This window comes from Mobula hypostoma, chromosome 15 (genome assembly GCF_963921235.1).
Source record: "Mobula hypostoma chromosome 15, sMobHyp1.1, whole genome shotgun sequence".
In the NCBI taxonomy this organism is placed as follows: Eukaryota; Metazoa; Chordata; class Chondrichthyes; order Myliobatiformes; family Myliobatidae; genus Mobula; species Mobula hypostoma.
In genome coordinates, this window is record NC_086111.1 from 53,490,428 (window position 1) to 53,511,914 (window position 21,487).

General features: G+C 38.6%; 1 protein-coding gene across 3 annotated transcripts in view; it reads left to right on the top strand.

Moving 5' to 3' along the window:
- The window catches only part of LOC134356860 (ERC protein 2), an 878,083-nt gene that overhangs the window by 610,155 nt on the left and 246,441 nt on the right, over positions 1-21,487 (top strand). The window lies entirely within an intron of this gene.

A 21,487-nucleotide genomic window follows, 5' to 3' on the forward strand; every position in this document is an offset into this window, starting at 1 on the left:
TATATTTTAATCAACACCTTATATATTGTTTCCATTAACTTATAAAGTTATTTTGAACAGTGCCAATCTACAGTGCTGAATATGTAGTTATGACCTGTATCAATTTGATGAACAATGGTGAAAATAGGAATTTTGACAAGAAAGGGTAGTACAAAGAGGAGTCTCAGATCAAATTTTTTTCAAAACTTTTCTTTCTATATTCGATGCTGTTTGCTAGGTATTTTCTTTTGTTAGAGGTAGATTTTTTGAACCATTTTATTGTGTCTTTGGATGTAAGGGAATGATGTATTAAAGGACACAGTATGTAGGCAATATTTGGCTACTAAGCATCATCTCTGCAAATGAGGATAAGAAAGCATGGTGGGGAAATTGCATATTAGGAACAGAGCATGAATTAAGCATGCGTGATCTCCCCCCCCCCCATTTGAATTAACAAGTGGTGAGTCTATTTGACCCTGTAAATGGCACATCAACAAATTACATTTCCTTTCTATACCAGGCAATGGTTAATGTTAATTAGAGAAATCAAAAGTCTTATCTAATAACTAATTCTATAGCTAAAACCTAGTTCTGATTTTAATCTGACCACTTGTAATTAAGTGTGTTGTCCTGCAATATTGCCTAGAATAAGTTTGATCCTCTTCAAATTACACCTCAGTGACCCTGCTGAAGACATTATTTTTAATTTTGTTCAAGTTTCTCTTGTCCAGTAGCACTAGGCTATGATGCCTCAGTTGAAAATACGGTTTTGAGGATAGATAATTTGAGGCATAAAGCGAGTACTGACCTATCGCTGGAGGTGAATTTACAACATGTTGTTGAAAAGAAATCTTGTGAAATTCATTCTTTATTGAAATATGAACCTTAATTTATGTGAAACAGACCTTGAGTAAATGCAGGAAAATGTTTTATATGTTATATTTAGCATCCTTTACTTTTATCAATAAGAATTAGCTTAAAAATATCAATTGAAAAGTATACTGCATACTTTACAACATTTTATTCATACTGCAAATGAAGTCTCAGAAGTATTTAATTTTGAACAGTACATTTTGTGCTGCATAGTTCATGCATGCTATACAGTTCCCCAAATTCTCCATAACATTTTTGTTCATTGAATTTTGTTGACTATTGTTGAAATAATATTGACATTCCATGTCAAGAAATAGTTACACTTGCAAGGTAAAGGCAAAGTTAAATTTACTGTGAAAAGCTGAACCCAGAGCCCAGCAGCAGCACATGGAGACCTTTAATTACAAGACTTGCATTGCAATTTCATTCACCTCTCCACCCCAGAAAGAGCAGAAATACATTTAAAAGTTACTTTTCATGTAGTTAGAAAATAGTTCTATGATACCAGGTATTTTGTGACATACTTTGAAATTGTGAGTCTTACTTTGCTCTTACTTATCCATCTGTTTACTTATCTCCACCTCATGATTGAAAACGTTTTCTTGTCATTCTACCGACTATTCTTGTCCAATATAACCATTTTCCCATGTCACTTTACTCCTGCTATTTCTTATGAGTTGAGTACAATATCATTTTGCAGCTTTGCATTGAACAGCCAAGATTATAACAGATGCTATTTGTTTGTTCAGATGTTACCGGACAGATACTGGTTTAAGTATTTAATCCATGCCTGAACTAAATTTTTGTGAAAACATGTAAAAGGTTGATTTAAAACTTTAAACACCACCACAATGAAATGGTTTTGGTGGATGGTTTACCTCACTGTTGTTCAAATGTTGTTTTAACTTTTCACTTCCAAAAATGCACTTTGTTCTTGTCATGAACAATTCTACCAGTGAATTCTTCCCCTTAGTTTTGAGAGATCACAATTCCATTATAAGCACTATATTTACCTTAGCATTAAACACTATATTTCATTAGGAGTTTGAGGAGGTTTGGTATGTTACCAAAGACACTCACAAATTTCTACAGCTGTACCATGGAGAGCATTCTAACTTGCTGCATCACCATTTGGTATTGGGGTGTGGGGGCACAAGGATCCAAATAAGCTGTAGAGAGTTGTAAACTTAGTTAACTCCATCATAGGCACTAACCTCTGTAGTATCCAGGACATCTTCAAGGAGCAATGCCTCAGGAAGGTAGTATCCATCATTAAGTACTCCCATCACCCAGGCCATGTCTTGTTCTCATTGCTACTATCAGGAAGGAGGTTCAGAAGCCTGAAGGCACACACTCAGCGATTCAGAAACAACTTCTTCCTTTCTGCCATCCAGTTTCTGAATGGATATTAAACCTGTAACACTACCTCACTACTTTTTATTAAAGTTCTTTTTCCCTATTTTGTATTGCATTGTACTGCTGCTGCAACAACATCCAATTTCACAACATATGCCAGTGATATTAAACCTAATTCTGATTCTGAATTTTTTTTGATGTTAATGAGCAAACTGGTTACATATTTCCTTCATAGTCAAGGCATAAATTTGAAATTCTTAATATTAAACAATGTGTAAAATATTCAACATCTTTGTTGACAGACAATGAGTTGTTAGAAGTCAATAACCTTTCATCAGTTCCAATGAAAGGTTGTCATCCTAAAATATTAAGTTTCTCTTGCAACAGATGTTGCCCAACACGTTGAGTGTTATCCAACATTCACTTGTTTTATTTCAGAATTCATTGACCCATGGTATTTTGCTTATATTCTTAATCCATTTCCACAACTTTCTTATTTTTAACTTTTATTTTTTCCACCCCTGTTCTGAATTTCTAGTGTGGACCTGTACATAACATTTCAAAATAGAGCACGAGATGGTCTAGGATTTTGTTATATACATGGGTTATGACAAGAGGAAAAATGTCTCGAGTTGCTTAGCGCTTTTGTGCAAGGGTGTTTATTAGGTGCATCAAAGATCAAACTTACAGAAATTAGCAAAAATAGCAAAAAGAAAAATGCTAACATTTACAAAAAGGTACAGGTATTTGCCAGAAAACACAATAATATCTCCATATTATTTTTGTCCAGTGTAAACTCATGGCCCTCTCCCTCTCCCTCACCCCCTCTCCCTCACCCTCTCACTCTCCCTCACCCTCTCACTCTCCCTCTCCCTCTCCCTCTCTCTCCCTCTCCCTCACCCTCTCCCTCTCCCTCACCCCCACCCTCTCCCCCTCCTCCTCTCCCCCTCCTCCTCTCACTCTCCCTCACCCCCTCTCCCTCACCCCCTCTCCCTCACCCACTCTCCCTCACCCTCTCACTCTCCCTCACCCTCACCCTCTCCCCCTCCCCCTCCCTCTCCCTCTCCCTCCCCCTCTCCCTTACACTCACCCCCATCTCCAATAGGTAGAACTAGAAAGTATCAAAGTTTACTTATTTGAAGGTATTTTCTCCCGTGGTTAATGACAAACAATTGCAGATTAAAAGAAGTTTCCAGATGAGCAAGGGATCTGTGATACTGTGGAATATTCACTGTGACAGCAGGTGCATGTATTTAGAGTTTGTTGCCAAAGATAGGATGCAGAAATTGAATTTTTTCATCAAAACGGCCTTCAGGAGCATTGTTCTAACCAGCTGTTGTATATAGAGTTCATATAGAGGTATAGAAGTGGATATTTTATAATAAACACAAGAAATTCTGCCGATGCTGGAAATCCAGACCAACATACACAAAATGCTGGAGGCAGCATCTATGGAAATGAATAAAGAGTTGACATTTTGGGCCAAGAGCCTTCTTTAGGACAGTTATATGTTCCCTATATATGTGTGTGTGTGTGTGTATTTGTGTGTATGTGTGTGTGTGTGTGTGTGTGTGTGTGTGTGCTTTTAGGCATCCGTTAGTCTCGTGAGACCATGGATTTGCGCCCTGGAAGGTTTCCCCGCAGGCCTGGGCAAGGCTGTATGGAGGACCGGCAGTTGCCCACGCTGCAAATCTCCCCTCTCCACGCCACCGATTTTGTCCAAGGGAAGTGCATTAGGATCCATACAGCATGGCACTGGTGTCGTCGCAGAGCAATGTGTGGTTAAGTGCCTTGCTCAAGGACACAACACGTTGCCTCAGCCAAGGCTCGAACTAGCGACCTTCAGATCACTAAACGAATGCCTTAACCACTTGGCCACGTGCCAACATATGTTAATAATTCATCAGGAGTGATTAATAAGTTTGTGGCCTAAGGTGGAAGGAGGTGAGTTATTAACTTCAAACTTTCTGCATAATCACTCAAAGAGTTGACCTGCATGTGCTTGTAACGAGAGCTGTATAACTCATCTCCTTCTACCTTAGGCCACGCACGAACTTATCAATCACCCATCTGTGGACACCTTCTGGAGGTCCAAGATCCATATGCTCCACGACCGCTGGACTAAGTGTGTAAATGTAAGAGGGGACAATGTTGAAAAATAAATGTGCTATGTTTTCTGAAATTGATTACTTCTACATTAGGCCATGAACTTATCAATCACCCCTCGTATATATGAGATATTTTTGTACAGATGAAATGCTTTATTTTCATCGTTTCATGCTATATTTGGCCTGGACTTTACGTACATGAAGTGAGTAATGTACAGTTCCACCCCTGATGACGAAAAAGGCTTGCTTTTTGTTAGCATGCATAAAGCCTGAGTGATTATGTACAAAAAATCAAAAGAATTGATACAGGGTTCATCCACATATAATCAGTGCTGTAGTTGGTTCTAACCTTGTGTTATTTTTCATTTTACACAACTCTATTTTTCTCACGCTTCCTTAATGTTCTTAATATTCATTATGTGCTAAGTGTACTCAAATCAGATGCAAATGAATTTCTGATATTAATAAACTGTTTATACTGTTTAGCGCATTTCTTTTCTGGTCATTAAAAACTTGCCATATTGTTATTACACTTTTCTATCATGTTGAAAAAGTGAGAACACTGGAAATCTGAAATAAAGTAATTGCTGGGAACACCGGAGAATCTTTGTTTCACTTCATTTCTCTTTCAACAGATGCAGCATTTTCTTTTTATTTTATTTCCCATTTCTTTACCTTGTATGACAGGAGAAAAAAAACTGTAGTATTCTTTCTCCATTTTCCCCAGGTTGACATGATATTTTTATGTAATGAAGTGACGAAATTAATGTTGAATTCTTATCAACTTTTGAAATATATTGAACTTTCTTTCGTTAAACGGCAAGGTGGATTTTAACATTTCTATCACATGCAGTGTGTGACGCTCCACAATTCTTGATGTAAAACATTAGAATGCTCATGTAGTAGATACTTAAAATGAATCATGATAATCACATATACAGTACTGTGCTAAATTCTTATATATAGCTAGGGTGCCTAAGACTTTTGCATAGTCCTGTATTTGTCAATGTGGAGCAGAGAGCAAGTTTATAAACCTGGCAGGAGCAAAGGCTGTTGAGAATAGTGCAGGAAGGGTGTGGGACAGGTGCCAGGGTGGGCGGGTGATAAGGGTGCAGGTACACCCAGCCCTGAGACACCAGGCAAGGTCAATTGATTCCAAACAATTGGTTTACTGATCATTACAGAATGTCTTTCTAGTGCTTCCCACTCCCTTCCCCTTTTCCCAAACTTGATTCCCCTCTCCCTGCCCCTTTCCATTCTCAGTGCACAATAGAGAACCATATCAGAATCACGTCACTTAGATATGTCATGAAATTTGTTTTTTTTTCCGCACCAGTAGTACAAAGCAATACATAAAATTACTACGGTACTCTGCAGAAGTCTTAGGCACCTTAGCAAGGTATATGTACCTAGGACGTGTGTGTGTGTGTGTATATATGATATGGTATATAATATGTGAGTATATAAATATGTAAATAATATATATAATATGTGTGTATATATGAATTATTTTTGAAAATGAATTTTTTCATTCAGCTGATTATATTCACAAAGCCGCAACATATTATGTTTATAGAAATTGAGCAAACTGAAAAAGGAGGAAATGAATAGGAAAAATACTATTAGGGAATTGCTGAGGATATTTCAAAATAGAAAACTCCATCATTGAAAGAATGTTTTTGCTGGCAAGGAAAAGAGAACATTGTTGGCTAGGATACTTGAGATAAATTTTTGGATGAGGTGAAGTTCCCAATTTGTTGAAAATAGGCGGGGGAGAGGGTGTAGTTCTTGACATATCTCAACTGGTGATTACAAAGGAGTGGTAAGAGCTTCACCGATATGGAGGTGGAAATTGAAGATGATGCAGTTTATATCAGCTGACCATAATCAGTGAGTGTTGGGAGCAACATCTCACTGATCACCCTCAAAGCTGTGTGCTTCAAACACTGCTCTACTCTGTATACACACGAGTGTGGGACTAAGCACAGTTCCAATGGCACCTCCAAATTTGTTGCCAACATTACTGTTGTAGGACAAATCATGAGTGGCAATGAGTCAGCTTACCAGAATGAGGTAGGACACTTGGATAAACTCAGTGCTCAAGGTTAGCAAAACTAAAGAGCTGATTGTTGATTTCTAGAAGGGGAAGGAAGGCAAACAGGCACCAGTCTACATTGATAGATTGGTATTGGAGAGAGTGAGAAGCTATAAATTCCTGGGCAGTAGTTTATTGTATGACCTCTCCTAGGGCCAGTACACAGATGCAGTCATTTGCAAAGTGCACCAGCATCTTCTCTTTCTTAGGAGGTTAAAAGGGTTTGTCTTCTTGCCAAACACAGACAAACATCTGAAGATGTTCTGGTTATATCATGGTTTAACATGGCAATTCAAATGCACAGGAATGTAAGAAGCTTCAGAAAATAGTGGATTCGGCCCAGTACTTTATGGGCATATCCTCCCCACAACTGGTAGTATTTACAGGAGTCACTGCCTCAAGAAGACAATATCCATCATCAACGCTTCCCATCACCTGGCCATGTCATCTTCTCATAGCTACACTCGGTTAGGAGTCAAGTTAAGTCAAATTTATTTATATAGCACATTTAAAAACACACGTTGACCAAAATGCTGGACAGATCAGAACAATAACCAACAAGGCAAACAGTTTATAGGCACAAAAGAAACAACACAAGGGCCTAGGCACAAGCCAAAAATCAGTCACATCAGGAGGATTCAAATGCTAGTGAATAAAAGTAAGTTTTGAGCCTGGATTTAAGAGTCGATGGAGGGGGCAGATCTGATAGGGAGGTGAATGCGGTCACCCCTGAGCTTAAGTTTAGATCATAGGACAGCCAGGAGCCCCAAATCAGCCGACCTGAGGGACCTGGAAGTAGAATTAGGGGTTAGAAGGTCTGTGATATAAGGGGGAGCCAGCCCATTTAAGGCTTTATAAACAAACAGGAGAATCTTAAAATCAATACTGAACAGTACTGGCAGCCAGTGGAGGGAGGCCAGGATAGGAGTAATATGGTCCCTCTTCCAGCCACAGAAGCCTGAGGAGGTACAGAAGCCTGAAGTCCTTCCCCACCAAGTTCAAGAACAGCTATTCCCCTGAAACCATTTGATTCTTAAACAAACCGGGAAAACCTTAATCACTATAGTTTAGCAACACTGTGACCACTTTGATCACTTTACACTAAAATGGACATTATTTTTATTCCACTTTAAAAAATTGCAACAGCGTCACAGATGCGTAACATCATATAAGCAGCAATTCTTCTTGTAAGTGCTGCTTATATGGTGCTGTCTGTCTGTGCTGCTGCTGCAAGTTTTACATTACACCTGTGCATATACGTATTTATTGTCATATTGGACTTCAATACAGATCAGAGCCAAAACCCTGGATCAAAGTGGCATTATTTCTTCTGAGCTTTTAAGCAAGCCAAATTGAAACATAAGTTTGGTAACTGTTTTGTTTTGTAACTCCAAACGTAAACTTAATTTAATGAAAAAGATGGCAGCCCAGTCTTACTTTGTTCTTTACATTAAGTGAAGTGCGCACTTATCACATCATACCATCACGATGTGTGCAGTTCACTTATTTTTACATATAACCCATAATAAGACCATAAGATAAAGGAGCAGGTCAGCCATTCGGCCCATCGAGTCTGCTCCGCCATTTTATCATGAGCTGATCCATTCTCCCATTTAGTCCCACTCCCCCGCCTTCTCACCATAACCTTTGATGCCCTGGCTACTCAGATACCTATCAATCTCTGCCTTAAATACACCCAATGACTTGGCCTCCACTGCTGCCCGTGGCAACAAATTCCATAGATTCACCACCCTCTGACTAAAAAAATTTCTTCGCATTTCTGTTCTGAATGGGCGCCCTTCAATCCTTAAGTCATGCCCTCTCGTACTAGACTCCCCCATCATGGGAAACAAATATTTAAATAATGAATTGTTTAAATGAACAAGACTGCTTAATCAAACAATATATTTACAATACTACTCAAATTCTACTGAGATATTAAATGCACAACGCTCCCTGCTTAGCTGTGAATTCCAATTCAATAGAGAATGCATCTCAACTATATGCACAGTATGCTATATAATACAGCTACTATATACAGACATCCACTCATCTGATGAATCATCCGTTTTTGTATCTCCATTGACTCCCTTCTTTTTGACCTACCATTCATCCAGCTGGGCTTTGATATTTGCATCTACTTTTACAAGCAGATTTTTGTCTCCACTTGAAGTTCATGTAATAACCTTAATGCATCAGAGAAGATTCTGATTCTTTATACCAACAAAAGCTGAATGCTTGCTCTTTCTTGAAGTTCCTTGAACTCTCTTACGGTTTAAACCCAAGCCACATTTCACAAGTAACTGCCTGATTAATATATCAGAAGCTTCCTCAGAGACGTTGCCAACAAAACCCTTGTAGTTGGACCACTGTTTTTTTCACTTTTACGATTTCTCAGAGCAGCATGGTCTTTTCTTGGACTTGGTTTTGTTTTATAACCAGAGGCACAGAGTTTGGCAGCATTACCTGTTTGCCCTCTGTTGGACAACAGTTCATAGTGTCCAGCATGGAAACAATGGCATCATCCAGTACCTTTCTTAATTCACTTTCAGTTAACTATTGCAGAGGATGTGGCATGCAAATGGTGGATGGATCTCCAGTCATGTTGTAGTTGTCTCAGCCAATCATGGCCCCACAATGCTGGCCTCCTGTTTTTACCATATACAAGCCTAATGTGGCTTGTTGGTTGTTGTACTTCACTGTTCTGAATGTTATTCCCACAGGAGTTATCTTTTCATCAGTATAAGTTCTTAGTTGGATATCTGCAGACTTCAGTTCTATATCTTTGAATTGCCCTTCAATAACATTTTGTGGAATGACTGAAACAACCAAGCCAGTGATCAATTCTATTTTGATTCATTTGCCATTTACTTCTGGTGTAAGCCATATTACTTGTCTATTGCTAATAATCACATTGTAAATCTCAAGGCTACTCGTCCTGCATCACTCTCATCATTATCAGATTTTTCATCAATAGCATGCAGATTAGTGCTCTTTTCAAAACTGCAGCTTGACTTTTTATCTTTTTCTCTTCCTTGTGCAGTCAATTTATTTCTGTCTGTCTGACATACTCTTTGTATGCTACCTAATTCATGGCATTTTCTGCATGTTTCACCATTAAATCAGCATTGGTCTGGTGTACAGTATTTGAGCCCCTGCCACAATGGTAGCACAATTTGTTCAGCCAAGCAGGTCTCTGATTAGACATTGCAATTTCCTGCTCACTTCGATTCCTGACTGCAACTCAATTGCGTCTCTGCCTTCTGTTTCCTTTGATACAGCTATTTCAACTGCTCTTTTAAATGTGAGATGTACTTCAGTTAGGAGCCATTTTTGAATGTTTTCTTGTAAGATTCCACAATCTAAACAATCTCTTAGTGCATCATTAAGTCCATTACTGAACTGACAATGCTCAGACAATCTCTACGATTCAGCCATGTATGCTGAAATGGACTCCTCTTCCATTTCATTCCACTTAAGATACCTAAAGCATTCTGCAATCAGCAATGGTTTCGGTTTTAAATGGCCCTGCATTGCTTTCACATTATGGACAAAGTTAATTCCAGATGGTTTGTTTGGATCAGTTAAACTTTGAAGCAAACTGTATGCCTTTAAATCCAATGTACTCAGCAAAATTTGTACCTGTTTCTCATTGGCTGTTCCATTTGCTTTAAATACTGCTCAATCCATTCTGTCTGTCTGTCTCTGTACCATATCCGTTGCGGACTTGTGACCATGGTTTTCCATATAGATCTAACCTTCGTTTTTTGGATGACTTCCATTTCCTCAATGTGTAGCTACCTGGCTATGCTTTTGATGTACATAAGCTGAGGTCTTCCTCTAGGTTTACTCCCCTCAATCTTTCCAGAGAGCATGAGTTTTTCTAGCTCATCTTTCTGCATGATATGTCCTAAGAATCTGAGTTGTCTTTCTCTTATTGTTGGTATGAGTGATCGAACTGCTTGGGCTCTTCTGAGAACTTCTTCATTTGATGTGTGTGTGGTCCACGATATTTTTAACATTCTCCTGTAGAACCATAATTCAGCTGCTTCTAGTCTCTTTTCCATTGCAATCCAGCAATCCATTCAGTATATAAAATTCAGTTATCTCTTGTTAGAATCAAACATGAAGCCAGTCATTTCTACTCCTTTTTTTTATTTATGATTATTATCACCTGGTATTCACTGTTTAAGAATCTGAAAATTTGTCTATTTTCTGCTTTTTTTCACTCAATTGTCTTTCTTTTCCAAAGTGTTGCTATGCTGTGCTTCAACGGGTAGGTAGTCATCTCAGGTTCATTTTAAAAATACCTCATCGCACTGTTCTATTTTGTAACTCCAAAATGTTTAACTACATAAAGGAAAATACAGGAGTCTGAAATGTGAGTCAGAATTTGTGTTTACTTTCAGCGAGGCGTGCACTTATCACACGGTAGCGTAACAATGTGTGCAATTCACTTATTTTTATATATAACTTGTAAAGTGTTATTTAAATGAACAAGAATGCTTAATCAAACAATATTTACAATATTACTCAAATACTACTGAAATATTAAATACACAACAGGAACAGCAGACTGAAGGTGCCATTTTTTGCCACACCATGGCTCCTCCTGGGCCCAACAGAATTACTGGGCTGACTCATGTTGGACCAGGCCTGCTATCTCGAATTGTCCTGTACCCATACTTACCTGAGCTCATTCTACTGCCTTTCTGCTGCTTCCTCCCAGCTTTGCTATAAGATTGGCAGGCCCTCAAGTAACATACTATGACATTTATGCCCTGAAATGCACACAACAGCCATTAATAAATAGCTGCCATTCATCCTCATTGAAATTAATGGGCAATTTCCCCAGCATAATGTTGGAAAAACTTGGCCCTGCTACTAGAATCTATTTGATAAGTACATGAGTGTAAGTTCAGGACTTGCTTCTGGGCATGAGCAATGGAGTGGTTGTGGAGAAATTTGTTGTTAAGCCTACATACAAAGTCAGGAATCAAAAGGTCAAGCACAGTGGTTCTAATGTTCTGTGCTGTGTACATTTCAGTGCAAGAAGTGAATGAGCTTAGGGGATGGATCAGCATGTGGAATTATGATATTGTAGCCATTAGTGAGACTTGGTTGCAAGAGGGGCAGGACTAACAGCCCAATGTTCCACGGTTCCGTTGTTTTAGATGTGATCTAGTGAGAGGGATTAAAGGGGGAGGGTTGGCATTACTAGTCAGGGAACATTTCACAGGAGTGTTCGGCCAGGACAAACTGGAGAGCTCATCTAATGAGTAGAACTGAAGAATAAGAAGGGTTTGACCACACTAATGGAATTATATTATTGACTACCCAACTGTCTGCCGAATTTGGAGGAGCAAATTTATAGAGAAATCGCAGACTGTTGCAAGAAACATCATGTTCAGATGGTAGGTAATTTTCACTTTCCACATATTGACTGGGTTTCTCATTCTGTAAAAGGACTAGATGGGATAAAATTTGTCACATGTGTTCAGGAAAGTTTCCTTAATCAGTATGTAGAAGTACCAACAAGAGAATATGTGATACTAGATCTCCTATTAGGGAATCAGCCAGGGCAGGTGACAGAAGTTTGTGTAGGGGAACACTTTGCATCTAGTGATCATATGCCATTAGTTTCAAGCTAAATATGGAAAAGAACCATTCTGCTCCTTAGGTTGAGTTTCTAAATTGGAGAAAGGTCAATTTTGATAGTATCAGAAAGGATCTGGCAAGTGTGAGTTGGGACAGGCTATTTTCTGGCAAAGATGTATTTGGTAAGTGAGAGACCTTCAAAAGTGAAATTTTGAGAGTACAGAGTTTGTATATCTCTGTTAGAATAAAAGCCAAGGATAACAGATTTAGTGAACCTTTGTTTTTGAGAGATATTGAGGCCCTGGTTAAGAAAAAGAAGGAGGTGCATAGCAGTTATAGGTGGGCAGGAACAGTGAGGCACTTGAGGAATATAAGAAATGCAAAAGAGCACTTAAGAAAAAAATCAGGAGGGCTAAAAGAAGATGTGAGGTTGCCCTACAGATAAGATGAAGGAGAATCCCAAGGGCTTCTACAAATATACAGTGCTAAGAGTAAAAAGATAGCAAGGAACAGATTTGGTTCTCTGGAAAATCAGAGTGGTAATATATGTATGGAGTCAAACAAGATGAGGGAGATTTTAAAAGGATTTTTGCATCTGTATTTACTCAGGAGATGAACACGGAGTCCATAGGTACGAGGCAATGCAGCAGTGAGTTCAGATTACAGAGGAGGAGATATTTGCTGACGAGGCAAATTAGGATGAATAAATCTCCAGGGCCTGACAAGGTGTTCCCTCAGACCCTTTGGGAGGCGAGTGTAGATATTGCAGAAGCCCTAGCAGAAATATTTTAAACATCCTTAGCCAAGGGTGTGGTGCCAGAGGATTGAGGGTAGCTAATGTTGTTCTATAGTTTAAGAAAGGCTCTATGAATAAGCAAGGAAATTATAGGCTGGTAAACCTGAGATCAGTAGTGGGAAAGTTATTGGAAGATAGTCTAAGAGACTGGATGTATAAGTATTTGGATAGACAGGGACTGGTTAGAGATAGTCAACATAGTTTTGTGTGTGGTAGGTCATGTCTGACCAATCTTACAGAGTTTTTTGAGGAAGTTACCAGGAAAGTTGATGATGGCAAGGCAGTGGATGTTGTCTACATGGACTTTAGCAAGGTCTTTGACAAGGTCCTGCATGGGAGGTTGGCCAAGAAGGTTCACTCGCTTGGCATTCAAGATGGGGCAGTAAATTGGATTAGATATTGGCTTTGCAGGGAAACCAGTGAATGCTATAAAGAAAGCTTTTGGTACATTGGCCTTCATAAGTCAAAGTATTGAGTACAGGGGTTGGGATGTTAGTTTGAAATTGTATAAGATGTTGGTGAGGCCTAATTTGGAGTATTGTGTGCAGTTTTAGTCAGCTACCTACAGGAAAGATGTAAATATGATTGGAAGAGTGCAGAGAAAATTGACAAGGATGTTGCTAGGACTTGAGGACTTGAGTTATCAGGAATGGTTGAGCACATTAGGACTATATTCCCTGGAGCATTGGAGAATGAGGGGAGATTTGTAGGAGGTATATAAAATTATGAGGCATATAGACAGGGTAAATGCGACCAGGCTTTTTCCACTGAGGTTGGGTAAGACTACAACTAGAGGTCATATGTTAAGTTGAAATGTTTAAGGGGTCATAAAGGGGAACTTCTTCACTCAGAGGGTGGTGGCAGTTTGGATTGAGCTGTCAGTGCAAGTGATGGATGCGGGGTCGATTTCAACATTTAAGAGAAATTTGGATAGGTACATGGATGGGAGGGGTATGAAGAGAGATATGGTCCGGGTGCAGGTCAATGGGACTCGGCAGATTAATGGTCAGACTAGATGGGCCGAAGGGCCTGTTTCTGTGCTGTAATGTTCTATGACTGTGACTCAATGGCTCTTATCATTATACAGTGTCTTGAGTTAAAATAAGGTGAAACAATAACAATGCAGAATAAAGTGTTAAAGATTCTGAAAAAGTGCAATGCAGGTAATTGATAAAGTGCAAAATAATAATAAGGTATATTTTGAGGCCAAGACTCCATCTTACTGTATGAGAGGTCTGTTCAAGAGTCTCTTAATTGTGGGAGAGAAGAGCCCTTAAGCCTGATGGTATGTGGTTTCAGGCTTTAGTCTGTCAGCCTGATGAATGAGAGGAGTACACGGAATGTCCAGGATGAGTGTGGTCGTTGATTATACACAAACAACAGGAATTCTGCAGATGCTGGAAATTCAAGCAACATACATCAAAGTTGCTGGTGAACGCAGCAGACCAAGCAGCATCTATAGGAAGAGGTGCAGTCGACGTTTCAGGCCGAGACCCAAAATCCCTCTTCATCCAGTTAGTCCTGACGAAGGGTCTCGGCCTGAAACGTCGACTGCACCTGTTCCTATAGATGCTGCTTGGCCTGCTGCGTTCACCAGCAACTTTGATATATGTTGATTATACAGGCTGCTTTACTGAGGCAGTGAGAAATAGAAAATTAATGGAGGGGAAGCTGGTTCCAGTGATGTGCTTAACTGCATCCACAACTCTCTTGGTTTCTTGTGGTTACATGCCACAGGTCCCAAACCAAGCCATTATGCACGCAGGCAGGATGCTTTCTATGGTGCATTGATAAGAATCGGTAAGGGTTGACAGGGTATGTCAAATTTCTTAGTTTCCTGAGGTAGTGATCTTTCTTGGTTGCGACATCGATGTGGTTGGACCGAGACAGGCGATCGGTCATGTTGACACTTTGCAACTTGAAGCTCTCAACCCTTTCAGCATCAACCCATTGATGTAGATAGGAGCATGTACATCCCCCCCCCCAACCCCTTGAAATCAATGACCAGCTCTTTTGATGACATTAAGGAAAAGGTTGTTGTCATGACACTATGTCACTAAGCTCTCTATGATGATGGATTTATCTGAACACCATGTTGGTCCATAATTATTTAAACAAACAAGACAGCATATATAGAGAGTAAACTCTTTGTCTAAATGTTAAATTAAGTGATCACATAAATCACTCTCTGCTGGGTTGTACACTTGTAAGTTCTTTAAGGACTTTTGTTGGAGAAGTATTGTGTTGACCTGTTTTCACCCAACAGCCTAAGTCTGACTGAGTCACATGCAGACATAAAGTCACTAATTGCCAATGCCTTTCTTAAAATAAATCTGCCTTCACCCAAGATGTCTTGCAGCAAACTAAATCTGCATTAACAAATCAAGGGAAGCCATAATTTTCAATGTTGTCTATCATTTTGCTTTGTTCTTTGAGGTAAAATAACGGATCAATGGAACACAAAGTAAAATATAGCACTTTTTGACATATGGAGTTAACAGAAAACACTAAAATACCAGTGTTAAGTGCCCATTAAACAGGCCTGTCAAAATGAAGTTCTTAGCTCATCTTTATTTGTTCTATTGACCATTACTTAATACACAGAAACCTCTCAATAATGCTTCTAAAACTCATGTAAGTATGTCTAATTAATTTCAGCATACTTATGGAAGCATTAAGAACAAAAAAAGAAGGTAAACTTGGCTGGAATCCATTCCAAGCGATTCAACTGTAAAATACTAACACCAGCTAATACTTCAGAGTGATCCAACAGAGTGACACTGATTAATGGATGAACCTCATCAGTTACTGTAGATGAACTACTGATGTTCAGAGCTTCACACACACACACACACACACACACACACACACACACACGAATACTTAATGAATTCTGGTAATGGATTTAGGGGAAGTATGACTTTACATTTTTTGAGTGTTAAAATTTCTGTGCCATTGCACAAACATTTATTCTACATGTTTTGCTGGAGAGAGCAGCAATTTTAACTGATGGATGGCTTTCTTGTCTTTACATGCAATGAGAGATTTATCATCCAACTTGTAGCTTGGCATCAGTCACTGAAGATCTGCCTGCATTAGATTGGAGTACCCTTCCAACTGAGGATCATTCCTAACAAGGATTCATTACTTACTGTAACTAGGTGTGACATGAATCTCCCTTGTGCATTGATTTTATAGGTTTATATCATTGCATTGATTTTATGGGTTTATTTACTTTAGGTATCCGTTAGTCTTGTGATACCATGGATTTTGCGCCTTGGAAGGTTTCCAGGGCGCAGGCCTGGGCAAGGTTGTATGGAAGACCAGTAGTTGCCCATGCTGCGTCTCCCCTCTCCACGCCACTAATGTTGTCCAAGGGAAGGGCACTAGGGCCGATACAGCTTGGCACCGGTGTCGTTGCAGAGTAATGTGTGGTTAAGTGCCTTGCTCAAGGACACAACAGGCTGCCTCAGCTGAGGCTCGAACTAGCGACCTTCAGATCACTAGATCAATGCCTTAACCACTTGGCCACATGCCAACACATCGGTTTATAGTATTTTGAAATATGTCAATTGATGAGCAATTGGAAGGTTCTGAAACAATCTTGGATCATTTATTTGCTTCGTTTTATGAGTACATGGCTTTAATTAATTATGAGATGTTCAAAAATGATGAAAACTTGCTTTACTTTTAAGATGGCATTTGGTCTTAAGATATTTGACAGTTTTTGTGTGCCTTAAGAATCACTTTTCAAAGTTTACTACTTTGGAATAATTTATGAACATTCCTGTGTAATGGCTTTAAGCCTATCAATGTAGAGTTTGAAGGAATTTCCATGCTTAAAATCTGCCAAGTTAAAAGGCAGAAAATCAGGAGCTACTGTATAATATGGTCATTGAAGAGGACCTGAATAAATAAATAGAAATAGAAAACCCTTTTCCACTTGTATATTGGAAAAGAATTTTGACCTAGATTAGCAACACACATCAAAGTTGCTGGTGAACGCAGCAGGCCAAGCAGCATCTATAGGAAGAGGCGCAGTCGACGTTTCAGGCCGAGACCCTTCGTCCTGACGAAGGGTCTCGGCCTGAAACGTCGACTGCGCCTCTTCCTATAGATGCTGCTTGGCCTGCTGCGTTCACCAGCAACTTTGATGTGTGTTGCTTGAATTTCCAGCATCTGCAGAATTCCTGTTGTTTGACCTAGATTAGTTATGTTATGCATTTAAAAAAAGATCCTGAAATTTAGCTGCAATTATAAATTGAAGTCCAATATCTATCGCTGGAATATTATACAAATATACTTCATAATGTTTTGTTCTGTTAATGTGTCTGCATAACTTCATACAAAGAAAACACAGTCATAGCTCATCTGTTTTTTTAAAAGGGAGATCATGTGGCTTATATTTACTTAACACTTCCTGTTAATTGACCTTAATCTTTGCTTTAAAGAACATTATGAATCCTTAGGAAATTAATGCTAGATTTAAAATACTTTGTTCCTACAAATAATTGCTGTAAAGGAGTTTATTTAGTCTCACAGTTAAAGTGTTTCAATTCTGAAAATACTGAAAATTTTGCATCTTTTTTGATTAACCATTTTTGTCTACTCCTGCTAAAAAGCCATTGTCTGTTACCTGTTCTACTTGTAAAGGATACCTTTTGGCCGCTCCACCCAAACTTATCAGCTTTAAAGCCATTGTTGCCATCATTAAAGCCATTTTGAGTTCAATTCCAACACTGTTCTCTAAGGAGTCTCTGAATGTCTTCCCTGTGGAATATGTGGGTTTTCTGCAGGTCCTGTGGTTTCCTCCCACAGTCTAAAGATGTACTGGGTTGGTTAATTGATCATTGTAAATTGTCCTGTGATTAGGTTAGGGTTAATCCAGTTTGTCTGGGGTTGCTAAGGTGGTGTGGCTATAAGGGGCGGAAGGGCCTACTGTGTACTGTATTGCTAAATAAGCAAATAAATAAAATGTCTTTCTTTTTCACCATGGCTTTATTTTCCTGCTCGCTTCAAATTCATCCACTTCTTACTTGGTATTCAACATTCTGCATTGTGCAATGTTCTTGTGTATCTAAATAATTAACGTCATGTAGAATGAGTAATTACTAATTTAATGTTTGACTCAAAATGATGGATTGGGATTTGAGAGCAGGGATTTGTGGGCATAGGTTCCTGCTTTAAAAAAATGGAAGTCACTGATATTGAGTTAAACCTTGCTTTTTTTGGATCCTTATGTTTATTTTGTTTATTTGATTTAATCTCATCTCAAAATTCCTTTTTATAATAATTCTAGAGGATGACAACATGCTGCTAACATCTCCGAGTGTCATTATTTAGAAGAATACTGGGAAGTGTAGCAGAATAGCCTGGGGTGATGTCCCCTCCTTCTGTTTGAAGTGCAGATTACTTAGTAGATCCTTTGAAGGCGTGCCAAAAGTTGTAAATTATCGAAATATGCAAGAGGAAGACAAAAAAATACTTGTGTAACTGCATGTTCCGACTTAAAATATTGAGAGTATTTTGAAGCAACCTATTTCACCATGGCAACATCCTCTGAAGGTAAAATTCAACTATGATAATGCACAAAGAAAATGCAAATTTGCTATCAAAATTTGCTATGTCCATGTTTAATAATGGAAAAGCTTACTGGGTAAAATTGAGGATTACTCATTTGGGTATTGCTACCCTAAAGCATGTTTAGCTATTTTTGCATGACACTATTCCCTTTCTTATTACTTCCAATTTATACAAATCTTCAAACCCAACAAACGTAAAAACTCAATTGGTTACACAACTAAGACCTGCATCAACTAAGATGTATCTGCATCTTTAATAAACTGTTCAAACCTGACTGTTGATGTTTTAGATAATAAACAATACATCAGAGTTTTCTGATTAAATGCTACCTATATGAAATGGTATCTCTATTACATTATCTCCGGAGATGCTGCTTGCCTTAGGTCTTATGCTGAGCCTTTACAGCGTTTTCTGTTCTAACTTCAGATTTCCAGTGTTTACAGTAAATGTAATAATCTGGTCATTTTATTTTTAAATAGATTATCTTGAATATTCCCTTTAGGATAACTTTTTTACTTTATCGAGTCAAAGAGTGTCTTTTTTTGTCTCAAGCTTGTGTTTGTTTATTCAACATCCAGAGCATGACAGCTGCAAAAATCTCCTGTTTTGAAAAGGTTTAAGTCTATTATCTTTGTACAAGTGAATTGTGGTTACACCATTCAAGGGGTCAGTTGATATGAAGACTAATAGAATAAAGCTTGAGGGCAGTTTAAGCACCACAATTTTGTGTAATAATCAATCACCACTAACTGGTTCATATAATAGAGTCACTACCTTAACACATGAAGGTGTCAGGAGCCATGGTAACAACTATGACTTGGTTTGACCTGCTGAATTGTAAAATTACCATTCTTGCAAAGACAAATCCTCAGATTTTAAACCACAGGTTCTCTTGCCCTTACCAAATGATAGGTGCAAAATATAACTTGGCTTGCAGAATTTCACCAGTAGTCAATTCTTGAAGAATCTAGAGATAGGAATGCCAGTATTGTAATTCAAGAAGAATAATAAAGCTAAGTGACCTCAGTGCTTCAGCTCCCTCATAAGTACGTCTTCTAGTATGTAGCTATCCTTAGATTAATCTATTTGTGCAGGCTTTCTGGATTTGAAGAATTGAGCAAATAAATCAATTGAGCCTTTATAGCAGAAGATCAAACTTGAAGGATGAGCTTGAAGATTTCAGGGTTAATGGCAGGATTCTTACCATTGTGGAGGAACAGAGGGATCTTGGGGTCCATCTGTACAGATCCCACAAGGTTGCTGTGCAAGATGGCAAAAAAGGCACGTGGTGTGTTGACCTTCATTAGTCAGATGATTGAGTTCAAGAGCTGTGACGTAAAGTTTCAACTCTATAAAACTCTGCTTGGACCACACTCGGAGTATTGTGTTCAGTTCTGGTCACTTCATTACAGAAAGGACGTGGGAGCTTTAGCGAGGATGCAGTGGAGATTTACCAGGATACCACATGGATTAGAAAGCATGCTTCATGAGGAAATGTTGTATGAACTAGGGCTTTTCTCTTTGGCGTGAAAGAGGATGATAGGTGACTTAATAGAGGCATAGATAGAGTGGACAGCCAGCAACTTTTTCCCAGGGTGGAAATGGCTAATACAAGAGGGCATAATTTTAAGGTTATTGGAGGACAGTATAGGGGAGATGTCAGTAGTAGATATTTTACACAGAGAATGGTGGATGTGTGGGATGTGCTGCTTGGGTGATGGTAGAAGCAGATGCATAAGGGACTTTCAAGAAATTATTAGATAGGCACATGGATGGAAGAAAGAAGGAAGACTATGTGGGACAAAGTGTTCGATTGATATTGGAGTAGGTTAAATAGATAGATAGGTATACTTTATTGATCCCGAGGGAAATTGGGTTTCGTTAAATGTTGGCACATCATGGACTGAAGGGCCTGTACTTTGCTGTATTGTTCTATAGATTGGAAAATGAAAAACACAGCAAAACCAAACGTTAAAAGTTTGCATGACCGAATGTTGAAATCCAAGATTGTCTGCTGCTTTCATGTTTGTTGCATTTATCATTAGAATTGGGAAAGAAGAAAATGTAACCTTCCTGCAGTCTATCCTCTACCTTGTCTTCTGATGTCCAGTGCCCTAGTAAGAAAATATGTAAGGGTTTTCTTACATATTGACCATATTATTACTTAACACTTTGATTTAAATGAAAACTGAGTAATGTGAACTGTACAAATAATCAATTCATTGACATTTCTGTGATATGTTTATTTATTTCTCTCCTATGATTGGTTGCTCAGTTGTATCAAGAATATCTGAAGGGCCCAGAGCCTAGAATGGAGGAGAAAATGGACAGGTTTGTGGAGGTGCAGTGATGTGGGGCAGGAAATATGGGTGTACCACCAGTTATGGAGAAATTGTGGAGTAGATTCAAAAGGCTTTGCACAATTCTGTGCAATGGACAGAGTAGAGAATTTTGTGGAGAAGAATTTCATGGCATATTGTTGAAACATTTTACACACCAGATCTCCAGCATATTGGGCTGTAATAATTTAATTTCATTGTAGGTTCATTGTCGTATTAGGTGATGCACAACATGTTTTTCTATAAGAGGGAATAAACTTTTTGAAAACGTTCAAGGTTGTTTCATCGAGATGTTGGATTCTCTATATTAAAAAACTTTTCCAGTCTGTATTCAAGATAAAATTTCAGAGTAACAATTAAGCTTAAGTTCTGTCGGCTTTGCTTTTGCAGGATGTGGTATAAATTTAATTTCCTTCTGATTATTCGATTCTTTTAGTAATGATACTGAAATAATCTTTGGCAATGAGTCTGCCAAAAGGTTCAAAACAGGATGGGAAAGTTATTTTTACCTCTTGTATGTCTGAGGATAAAAGAACCAACATTGATACAGCATTTTATAAAGCAAAGCCCTTCCTGCTACTTTGTTTTTCACAGCCGCAAATTCGTCCATTCATGGAACTGTGGTATCAAATAAACCAGACATGCCATAATTGGCACTAACAACAAAGGCACACACACTTGTAGCCTCTAGGCAGTTGAAAACCCAGACTCTTCTCCTCACATCCTCTGGAGTAATAGATGCAACAGTAAACATCTTTTC